Below are 19,995 nucleotides of genomic sequence, written 5' to 3'. Positions count from 1 at the left end.
CGGTTGAGTGAACTTGTTCCTTGGGTCCACCATCTATAGAGTAGAAAATGGGGAGAAGTCAGAAATGATTAGGGAAGAGTATCCTGTGGCTTGTCCTAGTGGTCGCGACCTACAGTTAGCGTATGCTCTGATACCATCTTGTAGCGACCGACCTCAGACGGTCAAGTCTATGTGCTTAAGTGTTATCCCTGGATCGGTATTGCTGACACACACAGTACTCGAGGTTTTATAACAGAGTTCAATCACACACTTATTACATCGAATGTCTTAGAGAGAACTTATTACAATAGTATGGCTGAAGGCCATCTAAATAAGATAATAGCGGAAGCTTCGAGGGTAGTAGAGTCCATCCAACTCCATGACAAAACTGAGTGCACGACAACGACCTAGCGCACCTTACTCTTCGTCTGAAAACTCTACAACATAATATGATGCAGCCTATGTAGGTCAGCACATGGAATATGCTAGCAAGATAACACTATAGAGCAATGAGCAGAATAACAGCTATCACTACATGCATATATGGCAGGTGGAGGCTCTATGGTTATCATTTGCATAAAGCTAGTTTTTCCCTACAACAAAGGAATAAATTTTATTTAACTACAAAGTTCATTGAAAACATTGAGATGGTAACCCCAATTCAATCCCAAATTAAAAGTAAAAATTAATTAAGTAGAGTGATGAGATCAACATAATAATTCAAGTACCAGATACTCAAGATGTCCATAACCGGGGACACGACTAACCATGATTAGTTTATACACTCTGCAGAGGTTTGCGCACTTTTCCCCACAAGACTCGATCTCCTCCGTCATATTTGTGGCACTACAAGATGTTTGAGAAAGGGATGATCGAGACACACCCTTTCCGAAGAGGTCCCCTTAACCGATAGATAGGCCGGTACACCTACAATCCCCTACATCTGCTAGCCCATCATGGAAATGATTCACACAACTTACTCAACTATGCCGGAGCCCATAATGGCATGTGGCTGCACAAGGAAGTTTCTAGAATGAACAATATTATGATCCCCTTAACCATAGGATGATCACACGGGTTCCCGGGATCTCCTTGGACAACACTGGATTCCCCAGGTGCCCACAAACCAATCCACCCAGATGTGTATTAAATTAGCCACCTTAAGTTAAAACTTATTTAACAACAACTCTCATAACTTTCATGATTTTTCTCAAAACCAAACCACGTCTACGAGCATAACATAGCAGTGTAAGCATAACGTAGTAACACCCATGGTTTGAAATAAAAGGGCAATAGGTTCCTACCTCATCAACTACTTCCCCAAAATCCACATGTTATCAATCCTACTAGTGCAATGTTTAAGGGTTGAGACTAATGCATAAAAACTGGGTAGTAAAGGGATATGATCAAAGTGTTACTTGCCTTGGTGACGATCGGAAAACCCTAGTGATTCGTAGTAGCAAGCCTCACACTCCGGAAACTCTATCATGAACAAACAATAGCATACATAAGTACTCAAGCATAACATGCAAAGATAATACTCAAATGAAAAGATCTAAACAAGAGGTTCAAGAGAAAAGCTTCGATTTGCAAAAAGAAACAATCGAATTAGAGCTACGAAACTCAAACTACGATCAAAAGAAGTTCGAAAACAAATCTGCTTGAGACCAAATTTTAAATTTTCAAAATCATGTTCAAGTTCGTTATCTGGAAAGAGTAAATCGAGATGAAAATTTTAGCGTTGGTTTCACTGAATTTGGACAAACGAGCAATAAGTAGTGAAGGTTTGAAAATCAGGGACTAATCTGCGATAAAAGTTATTACGGATAGGTCACTGGCTGAAAATAAAACTAAAAAGAAAATCTTATCGGATGAACGTCCGCTAACAGAGGCTAACAAATGAATTCGTTCACTAACTGAGAAAACCGGATGAACGCTCACTAATTAGCGAACCCTAAAAATAAAACCGATCTAGACGAATAAACCAAAAGAAAAACTGGGCGACGGTTTGGTTTTATATCGATTCGAGATTGGAAAACCGGCGGCGGCGGCGTCTAGCTCCGGTGACGGCGGCAGCGGCGAGAGGCGGTGTCGGCGGCGGCGGTGGCAGGCGGCGGAGTGGCGCGGTGGAGCGGGCGATGGTGGCAGCGAGCAAGCGGCGGCGGCTTCGGCGTCGTGGTCGGCGGTGGGTGGCGGAGTGAGGAGACGGGGGGGGGGGGGGTCCAGCTCCTTATAAAGGGGGGCTCCGCTTGGAGGAGGGGCCAGCCGGGGCCGTGTCGGCGCCGGACTCCGGTGGAGTCCTGGTCGGCCACGACGGGGAAGACGACGTGGAAGCGGGCCGGCGGCTGGGCTTCAGCCCAGCTAGCCCGAAGTTTTTTTTTTAAAAAATCGCTGAACGGAAAAATAAAAAATAATATAAAATTAAATCCTAAAAATCCCAAGTATATTTTTCACGGTCCTCTACTAATATTTAGCACAACATGAACATTTTTCTGGGCTAAAAAATGCAATTTTGAAAAGTGCAATTTTTCCCAAATAAATAAATCTCAATAAAAAATATTCAAATAAAATAAACATTTTTATTTAAAATTAAATTTCCATTATTTCATTTATTTTTAAGAAGTCATATTATCTTCTCTCAATATTTTATTTATTTCGAAATAATTGGAAAAATAATTTCAAATAAAATCATTTTGATCCAATTTGCCAATTTTGAAAATTGAAAATAGAATTTTTATAAAACCTCCAACTCTCTCAGAGGGTCCTTGAGTTGCTTAAGGTATTTTAGGATCAAAATGTTCAAATAAAATCAAACAAAAATGCAAAGAGCATGGATGCACATGATGACCTAATGATCAACATTCAAATTGAAAATTGGGATGTTACAAGGGATCAGTATTGCATGATGGGATCGCCACCGAAATTCCCAGCTCCGAGCAAAGCTTTTTCTAGAAACATACAAAATGTGTCTCTCCTAAAATCACCCTTCAAGGACGTACCATGAGATATCACGATCAGACAAAAATCGCTAGCTTAGGAGCCCGCTAAGTTGGCATTGTATTTTTCTCTTTCAATCCACTGATCTCTTGATCAACACTTGTTTTCCGCTCTCTCCCTGCTAATGAAATGAAAGCCAGAAATGGCCCTTTCAAAAAATGTGATAACTAGTGTCCTCTCGAACATATGCCATACAAAACACACCTGCTTTATTACGCCAGCGGTGCAGCTTTGTCCCTACCGCCAGTCCGTTTCGCACGATTCTCCACATGTGTATCTTGGTCTTGCCCGGTGCTGATGTATCCCATAGTGCCAGCCATCCTCTACTTGTGTACCGACGATGATGATTCTGGCCATCCAGACTTGATTTGATTCATCGTCATCCTTAGGTGATAAGTAGAACTCACATAGAATATACCGTTCTTTGTATAATTCCATGCAATATAGTCATCCACACCCGGACCTCCTACTGCAATTTGTTTCATGTCACAAGCATCATCCGCTGAAAACATTACGTCCACCTTGCCATGGTCCCAAGATATACTAGAATGGTCTAGTAAATCACTCACTTTGTTCACCCCAGGAACATATTCTGCACCAAGTGGCAACAAATCCCTTGCCTCGGGATCCAAGGATCATGGTGTACGTTCATAGAGGAGCCAACACCAATTCGCCAGATACACCTAGCTCTCAACAGATCCCGTGCATGTAAAATACTTCTGGATGTGTAAGATCCCCCTACTGGACAAGTTGCATTCATTATGGAGCTGCCACTGAAATATCTCGCCTTGAGGACCATAGCACATAGCAAAGTTGGCACCTGCAAAGTCCTCCAATCCTGCTTGGCTAGAAGGGTCTGGTTAAATGCTTCCATGTCGCGAATACCCATACCTCCATTCCTCTTGGACTAGCACATCTTATCCCACGCTATCCAGTGCACCTTGCATTCACCATTCATTGCACCCCACCAGAATTTAAAAGCGATTAATGTCAAATTCTGGCACATCTTCTTTGTGAGATGAAAACAACTCATAGTGAATGTCGGTGTAGCTTGGAGAATGGATTTGACTAGTAATTCTCTAGCAGCCTTTGAGAGGCCCCATCCCTTCCAACATGCCACTTTTTCTTTAGAACACTCCGTTACATACTTGAACGTACCATATTTCAATTTCCCGACCACCGTTGGGAGCCCCAAGTATCTCTTACTAAGAGCTTCCGAATCAATTCCAATGACTTGCTTCAAGACTTCCTTTTGCTCCTATAGACAACCCTTCCCAAAGAAAATAGAATATTTTTGTAGGTTAACATTCTGTCAAGAGGCCTCCTCATATCTTAGAGCATCTCCAACAGGCGTGCTAATTTTTTTACAGCGCCGAAATAGCCTTTTTTGGCGCCCAGCATGGCGCTTGCTCCAGCAGCCACTACAAAATATGGCGCGGCGAGTAGCCGGTACTACAATGCAACACATACAAAAATAATGAAACATCATATAGATTTTATTCCATAGCATAGTTCAAGCCCAACACCACAAGCTAGTCCATACTATACTACGATGCAAATATAGTAGATTTAACGATAAACTAGATAAAACTGCTCCTCATTGTCATCCTCGTCGGTGGTGTAGTCCGACGACAGAAACACGTCCTCCCACCAAGGATCATTGTCGCCCCAGGTCAACATAGGTCCCAATTTGCACTGGGTTTCCGTCAGTGCCGTCCAGTCACAACTCTTCGCCCGTTCCGTAGCTCACATCGCCCTCCTTTGCGCCCAGAACTCGTTCTCGGAGGCGACATCCTCCGGGAAGCGCTCACGCCACGCTGACATGGCATGCTCATCCGCGTCGGCGATGAGGAGGCGGCGGTCCTCCACGGTGAGGCACGAGGTCCTGCACCTGCTCACGCGTCCACATGTCGTCGAAGTTCATCTGCGCCCGTGGCCGCCGCAGTTTCCACGCCGCCGCGTCGTACGCGCGGGCGGCCTCGTAGGCGGTCTCGAAGGTCCCGAGCACAAGCCACGTTTCACCCTAGCGGATCTTCGTGTAGTACAAGTCGGAGGGGTAGGGCGGGCGCCGCGGTAGCCGGAGCTACTCCGGTGGTGCGGAGGCATGGAGGCGGCGTGGGGAGAAGGCGCGACGGTGGCGGCGGGGTGTTGGAGGAGAGGAAAAAACACGCTTTTTCGTGCGTGCGTGCAAGCTTTTTTAGCGCGCCTGCTGGAGCGCGCCAACCGAGCTCGCACGCGCAAAACCTGAATTTTTTCCCGCGCGCGCCAAAACCAGCGCGCCTGTTGGAGATGCTCTTGCGAGGATATTTTTGAGCACATAGAGATTATCCTGAGAGCCCTGCAAGAAGATGATGTTGTCATCTACAAATAACATGTGAGTAACTTGGGGGCCAGTGCTCGCAAAGACGGCCTATTGATACAATTATCTTCCTGCGCCTTCTTCAATAATACCAAGAAACTCTCTACACAGAACAAAAATAAGTATGGAGACAACGAATCACCCTACCAGAGCCCCCTTGAAGGAACAAACCCTCTAGATAGTCCTCCATTAAATTTCACCATAAAATTTACCGAAGTCACACATCTCATAATCATCATGATCCAAGCAGGATCAAAACTAAATTGTGCCAACATCCACTCAAGAAAAATCCACTTCACTCTTTCATATGCTTTGGCCATATCCAACTTGATAGCACATAAGGGATTCTTTTGCTTTCTTGTCCGGATTGCATGCACACGATTCATACTACTACAAAATTTTGTTTATTCAGTGACAAAAACCCTCGCGACGAACCAACAAATGTTGCCTAAAATCATTTTGTGACGGTCCACCGTCATGAGGTGTTTCCCTCCCAGGGCAGTACCGTAGCAAACTTTGGCAATGTTCTAGCCTTATTTTCAGTGACGCTTTTTGGGCGTCACCACGCACGACAATTTTCTCAGATGATTTGTAGTGTCACTTAAAATGTTTGGTGTCACAAAAAATGATCGGCGGTTAGAAAATGATTTTAAAATGGCATGTTGGTGTTCAGAAGATAGTACCTAATAATTTCTCCCTTGGCAGAGTTTATAACATATTAGAATCAAACTTTCAGAGTTCAGGGTTCAAATTCTCGTATCAAAATGCATTGATCAATTTTTCATACATTCTCATTGTAGTGAACTTTGAGAGCACGAACGGGAAATATGACCACATAGAAATATATTGCGTTAAAAGTTGTAAACTTCACTTCAAATGGTGTGCTTAGACAGCAAAGGGACTGCCAAGTCAGGTGGTAGTACTAAACTTTGTTTTCAGGTTCCTATCGGATGATGTGCATGTAGGGAAGCTGCTCCTTGTTGATAAGGGATGCTTCTTCGCAGTCTTTATTGTTTGCCCGAAAGTTGGCATGTCGCAAGCCAAATGCCATGTTGCCTGAACTGGATGAAATGGTAGTGCTTGTCACGATTTAGATTGAAACTAGACTGGACATGAGAGGATTCTATGGACAACTTCATAATATAAGGTTAATACTGAATATCATTATAAGATATGCATAAGTTCATACATAATTATCATGCACATTTCTAAAACCTAATAGTACTACTCAAACTTATTCATCGTCGTCGCTGCCGTCTGTAGGATCGAAAGTATGTCTAGAGGGGGGGGGTGATTAGACTACTTGACCAAATAAAACCTAACATTTTCCTAATTTTAGTTATAGACAGATTTTAGCAATTATGACAAGTCAAGTAACACCCTACACATGCAAGTCTAAGAATATAGTAGCGAAATGTAAGACATAGCACATGTAAGTAAAGGGAAGGGTTTGGAGAAGCCAAACACAATGGGGACACGAAGATTTTTGGTGTGGTTCCGATAGGTGGTGCTATCGTACATCCACGTTGACAGTGACTTCAACCCACGAAGGGTAACGGTTGCGCAAATCCACGGAGGGCTCCACCCACAAAGGGTTCACGAAGAAGCAACCTTGTCTATCCACACTCGGGTAGATCTTGGCAAAGTAGGCAATCTCGTCGTCTTTACAAACTTCTTGGTTCAACTCCACATCATGTCGGAGGGTCCCAAGCGACACCTAACCAATCTAGGAGACACCACTCTCCAAAAGGTAATAGACGGTGTGTTGATGATGAACTCCTTGCTCTTGTGCTTCAAATGATAGTCTCTCCAACACTCAACTCTCTCTCACAGATTTGGTTATGGTGGAAGAAGGATTTGAGTGGAAAGCAACTTGGGGAAGGCTACAAGTCAAGGTTCAAATGGTAGGAACGGAAACTCTTAATCTCAACACATGAGTAGGTGTCTCTCTCTCAGAAAATGAATGGTGAAAGTATAGGCACGTTTGGATGGCTCTCCTCAATGACGAAGAAGGGGTGGATGGGTATATATAGCCTCCACACAATATCCAACCATTACACATATTTTACCCAACTCGGTGGCACCGATCAGAAATCTCGGTAACACCAACTTGTGGAAAAATATGAATGTTAGGAATCTCGGTGGACCGACGGGAACAACTCAGAGGGACCGATGTGCAAGGGCTTAGGCAAACCTTGTCTTGGTGCCACCGATTGCATCATCTCGGTGGCACCAAAGTGAAGCAATAAGGCAACAGAGAGTTGGTCAAGCCATCTTGGTGGGATCGATTGCAATTCTCGGTGGAACCAAAACAATTGCAACAAGCAATAGAGAGCTGGCAAGGCCATCTCGGTGGGACTGAGATCCATATCAGTGGATCCGAATTGTTAGGGTTTTGGTAGTGGCTAAGTCCAAATGAACTCATTGGCTCTGGATAGGAAGTTTCGGTGGGGCCGAGTTGGAATGTAGGGTTTGGAAATATATGGATAGAGAAAGTGGTTGAGGATTTTGGAGCAATATCACTAAGCACTTTGAGAAAATAGATCACTAAGAAACACCTCATACCCTTTTAATAGTATTGGCTTTCCTATCAACTCAATGTGATCTTGGATCACTTAACCAAAAATGTAGAGTCTTGAGCTTTTGCCAATCCATTTTATTTGCATTTTGAGGGGTCTACAATCACTAGTACTTGCCATGCCAATCATTGAACATCCTGGAATATTTATCTTAAATGGACATTAGTTCAATGAGATATATGTTGTTATGAATTAACAAAACTACCCGTGGATTAGTTGCACTTTCAATCTACCCCTTTTTTGTAATTGATGACAACATATAGATCAAAGCTTCGACAAATGATTAAATGTATGAAATACATCGTCGCTTTGAGAAGTATGTGATAAGAAAGAGCTCCCCCTAAATTTGTGCATTATTAAAAAATTTCTTTTGAATGCAAAGGTACAATAGATTAGGATCATGGGTCTCTCTTCCATGTCACATACAACTTGGTGGAGCGCACAAAATGACATGAATGGAATAGTAAGCACGCATCAGCAAAAACATAAGTGAATCATCATACACAAATAATGATTAAGGATAAGCATTAAGTATCATATGAAGCATAGTATGATCAATTGTGACGCCCCCGATTCAATCGTACACTAATCATACACGCAAATGTGTACGATCAAGATTAGGGACTCACGGGAAGATATCACAACACAATTCTAGACACAAATCAAAATAATACAATCTTTATATTACAAGCCAGGGGCCTCAAGGGCTCGAATACATAAGCTCGAATACACAACAGTCAGCGGAAGCAACAATATCTGAGTACAAACATAAGTTAAACAAGTCTACCTTAAGAAGGCTAGCACAAAAGCAACAATGATCGAAAAGGCAAGGCCTCATGCCTGGGAGCCCCCTAACTACTCCAGGCCGTCAGCGGCTGTCACTTAGTAGTAGGCACCCTCGGGATAGTAGTAGTCCTCAGTGGGGTCATCTGGCTCCTGGGATCCGTCATCTGGTCACAACAATCGGGTATGAGGGAAAAAGAGGTAGCAAAGCAACCGTGAGTACTCATCCAAAGTACTCGCAAGACCTACATCAGATCTAAACTAAGTATGCATCTGTATCAAAGGAATGGGTTGTATATGTGGACTAAACTGCAGAATGCCAGAAGAGAAGGGGAAAGCCTGGCCTATCGAAGACTAGCATCTTCAAGCATCTTGCAGCATTTAAAAGAGTATAGATCAACATAATGTAAAGTAGTAGTAGTGTTATCAACATAGCCTAGAGATCCTTCCTCGACCCCCTGCGAGAAATCAATCCCAGAGCCATACTATCCATTTCTCGCCACAAGTATCCAGTTCTAATTGTATCGATCGGGATACAACTTCGAGCATCCGTTACCGTAGGACAGGCTATCGATAGATGTTTTCTTCCCTGCAGGGGTGCACCAACTTACCCACCACGCTCGCTTAACTCCGTCCGGACACACTTTACTGGCTCATGCCCGGCCTCGGACAAACAATATGCCACAACTCGACCTAGGCTTAATAGAGAGCTCAGCACACTGGACTACACCCATGCCCCTAGGGGTCTTGAGCCATCACCCCAGGAACTCCTGCATGTTGCGTGGGCGGCCGGTGAGCAGACCTAGATACCTCCTTAAAAAGGCAGGTGCTTACGTAGTCCAACCCAGCGCACGCCGCTCAGTCGCATGACGTCTAATAAGCTTCGACCGATCCAAATCGTAGTGGTTTAGGAATGCGCGGTAACGAGCAGAGACTCACGATCGATGTGACCTCATCACCCCGTCTCAAGGACTCGCGACAAGGGCTAAGAATGTTCGGCCACGTCTCGTAATTATCTCGCGGGCACCTTCCAGGTCAACCCGACTCCACATCACTCGCAATTAAGCTCGCGCGGGTACCTGATACGTCCATTTTGCATCATGCTTTTATATCGATATTTATTTCATTATGGGCTGTTATTACACATTATGTCACAATACTTATGCCTATTCTCTCTTATTTTACAAGGTTTACATGAAGAGGGAGAATGCCGGCAGCTGGGATTCTGGGCTAGAAAAGAAGCAAATATTAGAAACCTATTCTGCACAGCTCCAAAAGTCCTGAAACTTCACGGAAGTCATTTTTGGAATTAATAAAAAATACTAAGCGGAGAAAGTTCCAGAGGGGGCCACACCCTGGCCACGAGGGTGGGGGCGCGCTCTACCCCACTAGGCGCGCCCCCTGCCTCGTGGGCCCCCTGGTGGCCCTCCGGTGACCATCTTATGCTATATGAGCTCTTTCGTCCGAGAAAAAAAATCATAAGCAAGCTCACGAGACGAAACTCTGCCGCCACGAGGCAGAACCTTGGCGGAACCAATCTAGGGCTCCGGTAGAGCTGTTCTGCTGGGGAAACTTCCCTTCGGGAGGGGGAAATCATCACCATCATCATCACCAACGACCCTCTCATCGTGAGGGGGTCAATCTCCATCAACATCTTCACCAGCACCATCTCATCTCAAACCCTAGTTCATCTCTTGTATCCAATCTTTGTATCCAAACCTCAGATTGGTACCCGTGGGTTGCTAGTAGTGTCGATTACTCCTTGTAGTTGATGCTAGTTGGTTTACTTGGTGGAAGATCATATCTTCAGATCCATTATGCATATTAATACCCTTCTGATTATGAACATGAATATGCTTTGTGAGTACTTACGTTTGTTCCTGAGGACATGGGATAAGTCTTGCTATAAGTAGTCATGTGAATTTGGTATTCGTTCGATATTTTGATAAGATGTATGTTGTCATCCCTCTAGTGGTGTCATGTGAACGTCAACTACATGCCACTTCACCATTGTTTGGGCCTAGAGGGAGGCATTGGTAAGTAATAAGTAGATGATGGGTTGCTAGAGCGATAGAAGATTAAACCCTAGTTTATGCATTGCTTCGTAAGGGGCTGATTTGGATCCATATATTTCATGCTATGGTTAGGTTTACGTTAATACTTCTGTTGTAGTTGCGGATCCTTGTAGTGGGGGTTAATCATAAGTGGGATGCTTGTCCAAGTAAGGATAGTACCCGAGCACCGGTCCACCCACATATCAAATTATCAAAGTACCGAACGCGAATCATATGAACGTGATGAAAACTAGCTTGACGATAATTCCCATGTGTCATCGGGAGTGCTTTCCTTCATATAAGAGTTTTTCCAGGCTTTTCCTTTGCTACAAAAAGGATTGGGCCATCTTGCTGCACCTTATTTACTTGCATTACTTGTTACTCGCTACAAATTACCTTATCATAAAACTATCTGTTACCGATAATTTCAGTGCTTGCAGAGAATACCTTACTGAAAACTGCTTATCATTTCCTTCTGCTCCTCGTCGAGTTCGACACTCTTACTTATCGAAAGGACTACAATAAATCCCCTATACTTGTGGGTCATCAAGACTCTTTTATGGCGCCGTTGCCGGGGAGTGAAGCGCCTTTGGTAGGTGGAATTTGGTAAGGAAAAATTTATATAGTGTGCTGAAATTTATTGTCACTTGTTACTATGGAACATAATCCTTTGAGGGGCTTGTTCGGGGTATCTTCACCCCGACCAGTAGAGCCAAGAGTTGCTCCTCAACCTACTGAACCTACTGAAAATGTTTACTTTGAAATTCCTTCGGTTGTGATAGAGAAACTGCTAGCTGATCCTTTTGTAAGAGATGGAACATTGCATCCTAATTTACACTTAATCTATGTGGATGAAGTTTGTGGATTATTTAAGCTTGCAGGTATGCCCGAGGATGTTATCAAGAAGAAGGTCTTCCCTTTATCTTTGAAGGGAGAGGCATTGACATGGTATAGGCCATGTGATGATATGGGATCATGGGACTACAAGCGATTGAAATTGGAATTTCATCAGAAGTTTTATCCTATGCATCTTGTTCATCGTGATCGTAATTATATATATATAATTTTTGGCCTCGCGAAGGAGAAAGCATCGCTCAAGCTTGGGGGAGGCTTAAGTCAATGTTATATTCATGCCCCAATAATGAACTCTCAAGAGAAATGATTATTCAAAAATTTTATGCTCGGCTTTCTCTCAGTAATCGCTCCATGCTCGATACTTCTTATACTGGGTCTTTTATGATGAAGACTATTGAATTCAAATGGGATTTATTGGAAAGAATTAAACGCAACTCTGAAGATTGGGACCTCGATGAAGGTGAGGAGTCAGGTATAACACCTAAGTTTGATTGTGTTAAATCTTTTATGGATACTGATGTTTTCTGTGAATTTAGCACTAAATATGGACTTGACTCTGAGATAGTAGCTTCTTTCTATGAATCCTTTGCTACTCATGTTGATCTCCCTAAGGAGAAGTGGTTCAAATATAATCCTCCCATTGAAGTAAAATAAGTTGCACCTATAAAAGTTAAAGAAAAGACTGTCACTTATGATGATCCCGTTGTTCCTGCTGCTTATATTGAGAAACCACCTTTCCCTGTTAGAATAAAGAATCATGCTAAAGCTTCAACTGTAGTCAATAAAAGTAATATTAAGACACCTAAACCCCCTGAGCAAATTAAAGTTGAACCTAGTATTGCTATGGTTAAAGATCTCTTGGCCGATAATATTGATGGGCATGTTATTTACTTCTGCAATGAAGCTGCTAGAATTGCTAGACCTTATGCTAAAAATAAACATAGACCTGTTGTAGGCATGCCTGTTATTTCTGTTAAATAGGAGATCCTTGTTATCATGGCTTATGTGATATGGGTGCTAGTGCAAGTGCAATACCTCATTCCTTATACAAAGAAATTATGCATGATATTGCACCTGCTGAGATAGAAGATATCAATATTACCATTAAACTTGCCAATAGGGATACTATTTCACCGATTGGGATTGTTAGAGATGTTGAAGTCTTGTGTGGGAAAGTTAAATATCCTGCTGATTTTCTTGTTCTTGGTTCCCCACAAGATGACTTTTGTCCCATTATATTTGGTAGACCCTTCTTGAATACTGTTAATGCTAAGATAGACTGCAATAAGGATATTGTTTCTTTTGGTTTAGGGGATATGTCTCATGAGTTTAATTTTGCTAAATTTAGTAGACAACCCCATGATGAGGAATTGCCTAGTAAAGGTGAAATTATTGGTCTTGCTTCTATTGCCGTGCCTCGTACTGATCCTTTGGAACAATATTTGCTAGACCATGAAAATGATATGTTTATGAATGAAAGAAGGGAAATAGATGAAGTATTCTTTAAGCAGTGACCTATTCTAAAACACAACTTACATGTTGAAATCTTAGAGGATCCTCCTCCACCTAAGGGTGATCCCGTGTTTGAGCTTAAGCCTTTACCTGATACTCTTAAATATGCTTATCTTGATGAGAAAGAGATATATCCTGTTATTATTAGTGCTAACCTTTCAGAGCATGAAGAAGAGAGATTATTGAAAACTCTGAAGAAGCACCGTGCTGCTATCGGATATACTCTTGATGATCTTAAGGGCATTAGCCCCACTCTATGTCAACACAAAATAAATTTGGAGAAAGACGCCAAACCAGTTATTTATCACCAACGACGGCTGAATCCTAAGATGAAAGAAGTGGTAAGAAAGGAAATATTAAAGCTCCTTGAAGCAGGTATAATTTATCCCGTTGCTAATAGTCAGTGGGTAAGTCCTGTCCATTGTGTCCCTAAGAAGGGAGGTATCACCGTTGTTCCTAATGACAAAGATGAATTGATCCCACAAAGAATTATTATAGGTTATAGGATGGTAATTGATTTCCGCAAATTAAATAAAGCAACTAAAAAAGATCATTACCCGTTGCCTTTCATTGATCAAATGCTAGAATGATTATCCAAACATACACATTTTTGCTTTCTAGATGGTTACTCTAGTTTCTCTCAAATACCTGTGTCAGCTGAGGATCAAGAAAAGACCACTTTTACTTGCCCTTTCGGTACCTTTTCTTATAGACGTATGCCTTTTGGTTTATGTAATGCACCTGCTACCTTTCAAAGATGTATGATGGCTATATTCTCTGACTTTTGTGAAAAGGTTTGTGAACTTTTCATGGATGATTTCTCTGTTTATGGGTCCTCTTTTGATGATTGCTTGAGCAACCTTGATCGAGTTTTGCAGAGATGCGAAGAAACTAACCTTGTCTTGAATTGGGAGAAGTGCCACTTTATGGTTAATGAAGGTATTGTCTTGGGGCATAAAATTTCTGAAAGAGGTATTGAAGTTGACAAAGCTAAAGTTGATGCTATTGAAAAGATGCCGTGTCCCAAGGAAATAAAAGGTATAAGAAGTTTCCTTGGTCATGCTGATTTTTATAGGAGGTTCATTAAGGACTTCTGAAAAATTTCCCGACCTCTGACTAACCTATTACAAAAAGATATTCCTTTTTTCTTTGATGATGATTGTGTAGAAGCATTTGAAATACTTAAGAAAGCCTTGATTTCTGCACCTATTGTTCAGCCACCTGATTGGAATTTACCCTTTGAAATCATGTGTGATGCTAGTGACTATGCTGTAGGTGTTGTTCTAGGACAAAGAGTTGATAAAAAATTAAATGTTATTCAACATGCTAGTAAAACTCTAGATAATGCCCAGAGAAATTATGCTACTACTGAAAAGGAATTTTTAGCAGTTGTATTTGCCTGTGATAACTTCAGACCTTATATTGTTGATTCTAAAGTAACTATTCACACTGATCATGCTGGTATTAAATATCTTATGGAAAAGAAAGATGCTAAACCTAGACTTATTAGATGGGTTCTCTTGCTACAAGAATTTGATTTGCACATTATTGATAGAAAGTGAGCTGAGAATCTCGTTGCAGACTTGTCTAGGTTAGATAATGTTCTTGATGACCCACTACCTATTGATGATAGCTTTCCTGATGAATAATTAAATGTCATAAATGCTTCTCGTACTGCTGCATGGTATGCTGATTATGCTAATTATATTGTTGCTAAATTTATACCACCTAGTTTCACATACCAGCAAAAGAAAAAAAAATCTATGATTTAAGACATTACTTCTGGGATGACCCACATCTTTATAAAGGAGTAGATGGGGTTATTAGACATTGTGTACCTGAGCATGAACAGGAACAAATCCTACGCAAGTGTCACTCCGAGGCTTATGGAGGACACCACGCTAGAGATAGAACTGCACACAAGGTATTGCAATCCGGTTTTTATTGGCCTACTCTCTTCAAGGATGCCCGTAAGTTTGTCTTATCTTGTGATGAATGTCAAAGGATTGGTAATATTAATAGACGTCAAGAAATGCCTATGAATTATTCACTTGGTATTGAACCATTTGATGTTTGGGGCTTTGATTATATGGGACCTTTTCCTTCCTCTAATGGGTATACACATATTTTAGTTGCTATTGATTACGTTACTAAGTGGGTAGAAGCTATTCCAACTAGTAGTGCTGATCATAACACCTTTGTTAAGATGCTTAAAGAAGTTATTTTTCCAAGGTTTGGAGTCCCTAGATACTTAATGAGTGATGGTGGTTCATATTTTATTCATGGTGCCTTTCGTAAAATGCTTGTTAAGTATGATGTTAATCATAGAATTGCATCTCCATATCATCCACGGTCTAGTGGTCAAGTAGAATTGAGTAACAGAGAGCTCAAATTAATTTTGCAAAAGGCTGTTAATAGATCTAGAAAGAATTGGTCAAAGAAACTTGATGATGCATTATGGGCATATAGAACTGCATATAAAAAATCCTATGGGTATGTCTCCGTATAAAATGGTTTATGGTAAAGCATGTCACTTACCTCTTGAATTAGAACATAAGGCATATTGGGCTATTAAAGAGATCAACTATGACTTCAAACTTGCCAGTGAGAAGAGGTCATTTGACATTAGCTCACTTGATGAATGGAGAACCCAAGCCTACGAGAATGCCAAACTGTTTAAAGAAAAAGTTAAAAGATGGCATGACAAAAGGATACAAAAGCGTGAGTTTAATGTAGGTGATTATGTATTGCTATACAACTTCCATTTAAGATTTTTTGCAGGCAAACTTCTCTCTAAATGGGAAGGTCCTTACGTTATCGAGGAGATCTATCGTTCTGGTGCCATAAAAATCAACAACTTCGAAGGCACAAAACCGAAGGTGGTGAACGGTCAAAGAATCAAACATTATATCTCAGGTAATCCCATAAATGTTGAAACTAATATTATTGCAACCGTAACCCCGGAGGAATACATAAGAGACACTTTCCGGAACGTTTCACACTCCAAAAAGGAGTAGGTATGTGGTACGGTAAGTAAACCGACTCCAAAATAGTTCTAATGGCAATTTTTCTCCGTTTTGGAACATTTAAGAAAATAGGAAAATAAGAAGCAGAACGAAAAGGACACGGGGCTTCCACGAGGGTGGAGGGCGCGCCCCCTGCCTCGTGGGCACCTCGTGTGCTCTCGAGACTCCATTTTCTTGCACGATACTTCTTTTGGTCGGTAAAAATTTACTATATAATCTCCCAAAGGTTTTGACCACCGTATCACGCAAATATCTCATGTCTTTGTTTTGAGCTACCTGCTACAGATTTGAGAAACATGTCGTCCCAGGATTCGGAAGGAGAAAGCTATGTGGCTGATTACCTTGCAGATCCTAAGGTGTATGGGGATGTGGAGCATCGTGGTTGGACTACGGAAGAAGAAGATGACTATGAACCCAAGGGAAAGGAGGAGACGAGCTCAGATGAGGATGAAGCCCCATTACCTCAACCTGGGGACATGCATGTGGAGTTCAAAAAGTCAAGCCTCCCTGATAGAGCAAAGAAACCTAAGATCGAGTTTATCCCTTTTCGCCTCTTGGAGGAAAACAAACATGAATTATGCAAGAAGATATTAAGCCTTGAGCAGGAGATCGATGACCTAAGGGATCAAAATTCTGTCCTCAAGCGCAAATTAAGGAATAAGCCTACGCCATCAACAAAACCATCACCTTCTTCACCAACAAAGAAGAACTGAGAATCAGGTATGGGCACTCCCCTTGGCAACTGCCAAGCTTGGGGGAGTGCCCCAGTATCGTATCACCATCACTTTTATCTTTACCGTTTTTGTTAGTTCGATCCTTTTGATAATATCTTGATCTAGTAGAATAAAGTTTTAGTATGATCTAGTTGTGAGTTTTGCTCTATGATCTTCCTATGTAATCGAGTCCGTGACCTATATATAATAAAGATTAGTGTTCAGTCAAGGGCTTGATTATTTTGCTATGATCTAGAGGGAATAAAATGAAAGAGAAGAAATAAAAAGAAATAAAGAGATCATATGGATCTTATGGAGAGTAATGAGCTCACATATAAAGAGTATGATGAATAAAATTTGTTGAGAGTTGACAAACATAGTTTTGGTCATTGTTTCAATTAATAGGAAGTAATAAAGAAAGAGAGGTTCACATATAAATATACTATCTTGGACATCCTTATGATTGTGAGCACTCATTAAAGTATGACATGCTAAAGAGTTGACGTTGGACAAGGAAGACAACATAATAGGTTATGTTCTCTTGCATCTGAGATAAATTATATTGTCATGGATCATCCAACATGTTGAGCTTGCCTTTCCCTCTCATGCTAGCCAATTTCTTTGCACCAAGTAGAGATACTACTTTTGCTTCCAAATATCCCTAAACCCAGTTTTGCCACCATATCTACCTATGGATTGAGTAAGATCCATCAAGTAAGTTGTCATCGATGCAAGCAATAAAAATTGCTCTAAATATGTATGACTTATTAGTGTGGATAAAATAAGCTTTATACGATCTTGTGATGTGGAAGAAATAAAAGCGACGGACTGCATAATAAAGGTTCACATCACAAGTGGCAATATAAAGTGACGTTCTTTTGCATTAAGATTTCGTGCATCCAACCATAAAAGCGCATGACAACCTCTGCTTCCCTCTACGAAGGGCCTATCTTTTATTCTTGTCTTATACCTCATACAAAGAGTCATGGTGATATTCACCTTTCCTTTTTACATTGTATCATTTGGCAAGCACAATGTGTTGGAAAGATCCTGATATATATAGCTAATTGGATGTGAGATTTCATGAACTATTATTGTTGACATTACCGTTGAGGTAAAATGTTGGGAGGCAAAACTATAAGCCCCTATCTTTCTCTGTGTCCAATTAAAACTTCATAACCATAAATATCGCATGAGTGTTAGCAATTATGAAAGACTAAAAGATGGTTGAGTATGTGGACTTGCTGAAAAGCTCTTATATTGACTCTTTCCAATGTTATGATAAATTGCAATTGCCTCAATGACTGAGATTAGACTTTGTTGGTTCTCAATGAAGTTTATGATTCATACTTGAAATTGTGATTGAATTATTACTTTATCATAAGAGATCATATGACAATATAAATATATGTTGTTGTTCTAAGAATGATCATGATGCCCTCATGTACGTATTTTATTTTTATTGACACCTCTATCTCTAAACATCTGGACATATTTTTCGATTTCGGCTTTCGCTTGAGGACAAGCAAGGTCTAAGCTTGGGGGAGTTGATACGTCCATTTTGCATCATGCTTTTATATCGATATTTATGCATTATGGGCTGTTATTACACATTATGTCACAATAATTATGCCTATTCTCTCTTATTTTACAAGGTTTACATGAAGAGGGAGAATGCCGGCAACTGGGATTCTGGGCCGAAAAAGGAGCAAATATTATAGACCTATTCTGCACAGCTCCTAAAGTCCTGAAACTTCACAGAAGTCATTTTTGGAATTAATAAAAAATACTAAGCGGAGAAAGTTCCAGAGGGGGCCACACCCTGGCCACGAGGGTGGGGGCGCGCTCTACCCCACTAGGCGCGCCCCCTGCCTCGTGGGCCCCCTGGTGGCCCTCCGGTGACCATCTTATGCTATATGAGCTCTTTCGTCCAAGAAAAAATCATAAGCAAGCTCACGGGACGAAACTCCGCCGCCACGAGGCGGAACCTTGGCGGAACAAATCTAGGGCTCCGACAGAGCTGTTCTGCCAGGGAAACTTCCCTCCGGGAGGGGGAAATCATCACCAACGATCCTCTCATCGGGAGGGTGTCAATCTCCATCAACATCTTCACCAGCACCATCTCATCTCAAACCGTAGTTCATCTCTTGTATCCAATCTTTGTATCCAAACCTCAGATTGGTACCTGTGGGTTGCTAGTAGTGTTGATTACTCATTGTAGTTGATGCTAGTTGGTTTACTTGGCGGAAGATCATATGTTCAGATCCATTATGCATATTAATACCCTTCTGATTATGAACATGAATATGCTTTGTGAGTAGTTACGTTTGTTCCTGAGGACATGGGAGAAGTCTTGCTATAAGTAGTCATGTGAATTTGGTATTCGTTCGATATTTTGATAATATGTATGTTGTCATCCCTCTAGTGGTGTCATGTGAACGTCGACTACATGACACTTCACCATTGTTTGGGCCTAGAGGGAGGCATTGGGAAGTAATAAGTAGATGATGGGTTGTCAGAGTGACAGAAGCTTAAAGCCTAGTTTATGCGTTGCTTCGTAAGGGGCTGATTTGGATCCATATGTTTCATGCTATGGTTAGGTTTACCTTAATACTTCTGTTGTAGTTGCGGATGCTTGCAATGGGGGTTAATCATAAGTGGGATGCTTGTCCAAGTAAGGACAGTACCCAAGCACCGGTCCACCCACATATCATATTATCAAAGTCCGGACACAAATCATATGAACGTGATGAAAACTAGCTTGACGATAATTCCCATGTGCCCTCGGGAGCGCTTTCCTTCATATAAGAGTTTGTCCAGGCTTGTCCTTTGCTACAAAAAGGATTGGGCCATCTTGCTGCACCTTATTTACTTGCATTACTTGTTACTCGCTACAAATTACCTTATCACAAAACTATCTGTTACCGATAATTTCAGTGCTTGCAGAGAATACCTTACTGAAAACTGCGTATCATTTCCTTCTGCTACTCGTTAGGTTCGACACTCTTACTTATCGAAAGGACTACGATAGATCCCCTATAATTGTGGGTCATCAGTACCCCTCAGGGCCGACCCGTCTTTAGTAACATGGTTCAGTGTAAAGTCATAGTAACCATAGTAACCGTGTGTCTAACACCA

Source organism: Triticum aestivum, chromosome 5A (assembly GCF_018294505.1).
Source record: "Triticum aestivum cultivar Chinese Spring chromosome 5A, IWGSC CS RefSeq v2.1, whole genome shotgun sequence".
Classification (NCBI taxonomy): domain Eukaryota; kingdom Viridiplantae; phylum Streptophyta; class Magnoliopsida; order Poales; family Poaceae; genus Triticum; species Triticum aestivum.
This window is presented reverse-complemented; position numbering follows the sequence as displayed.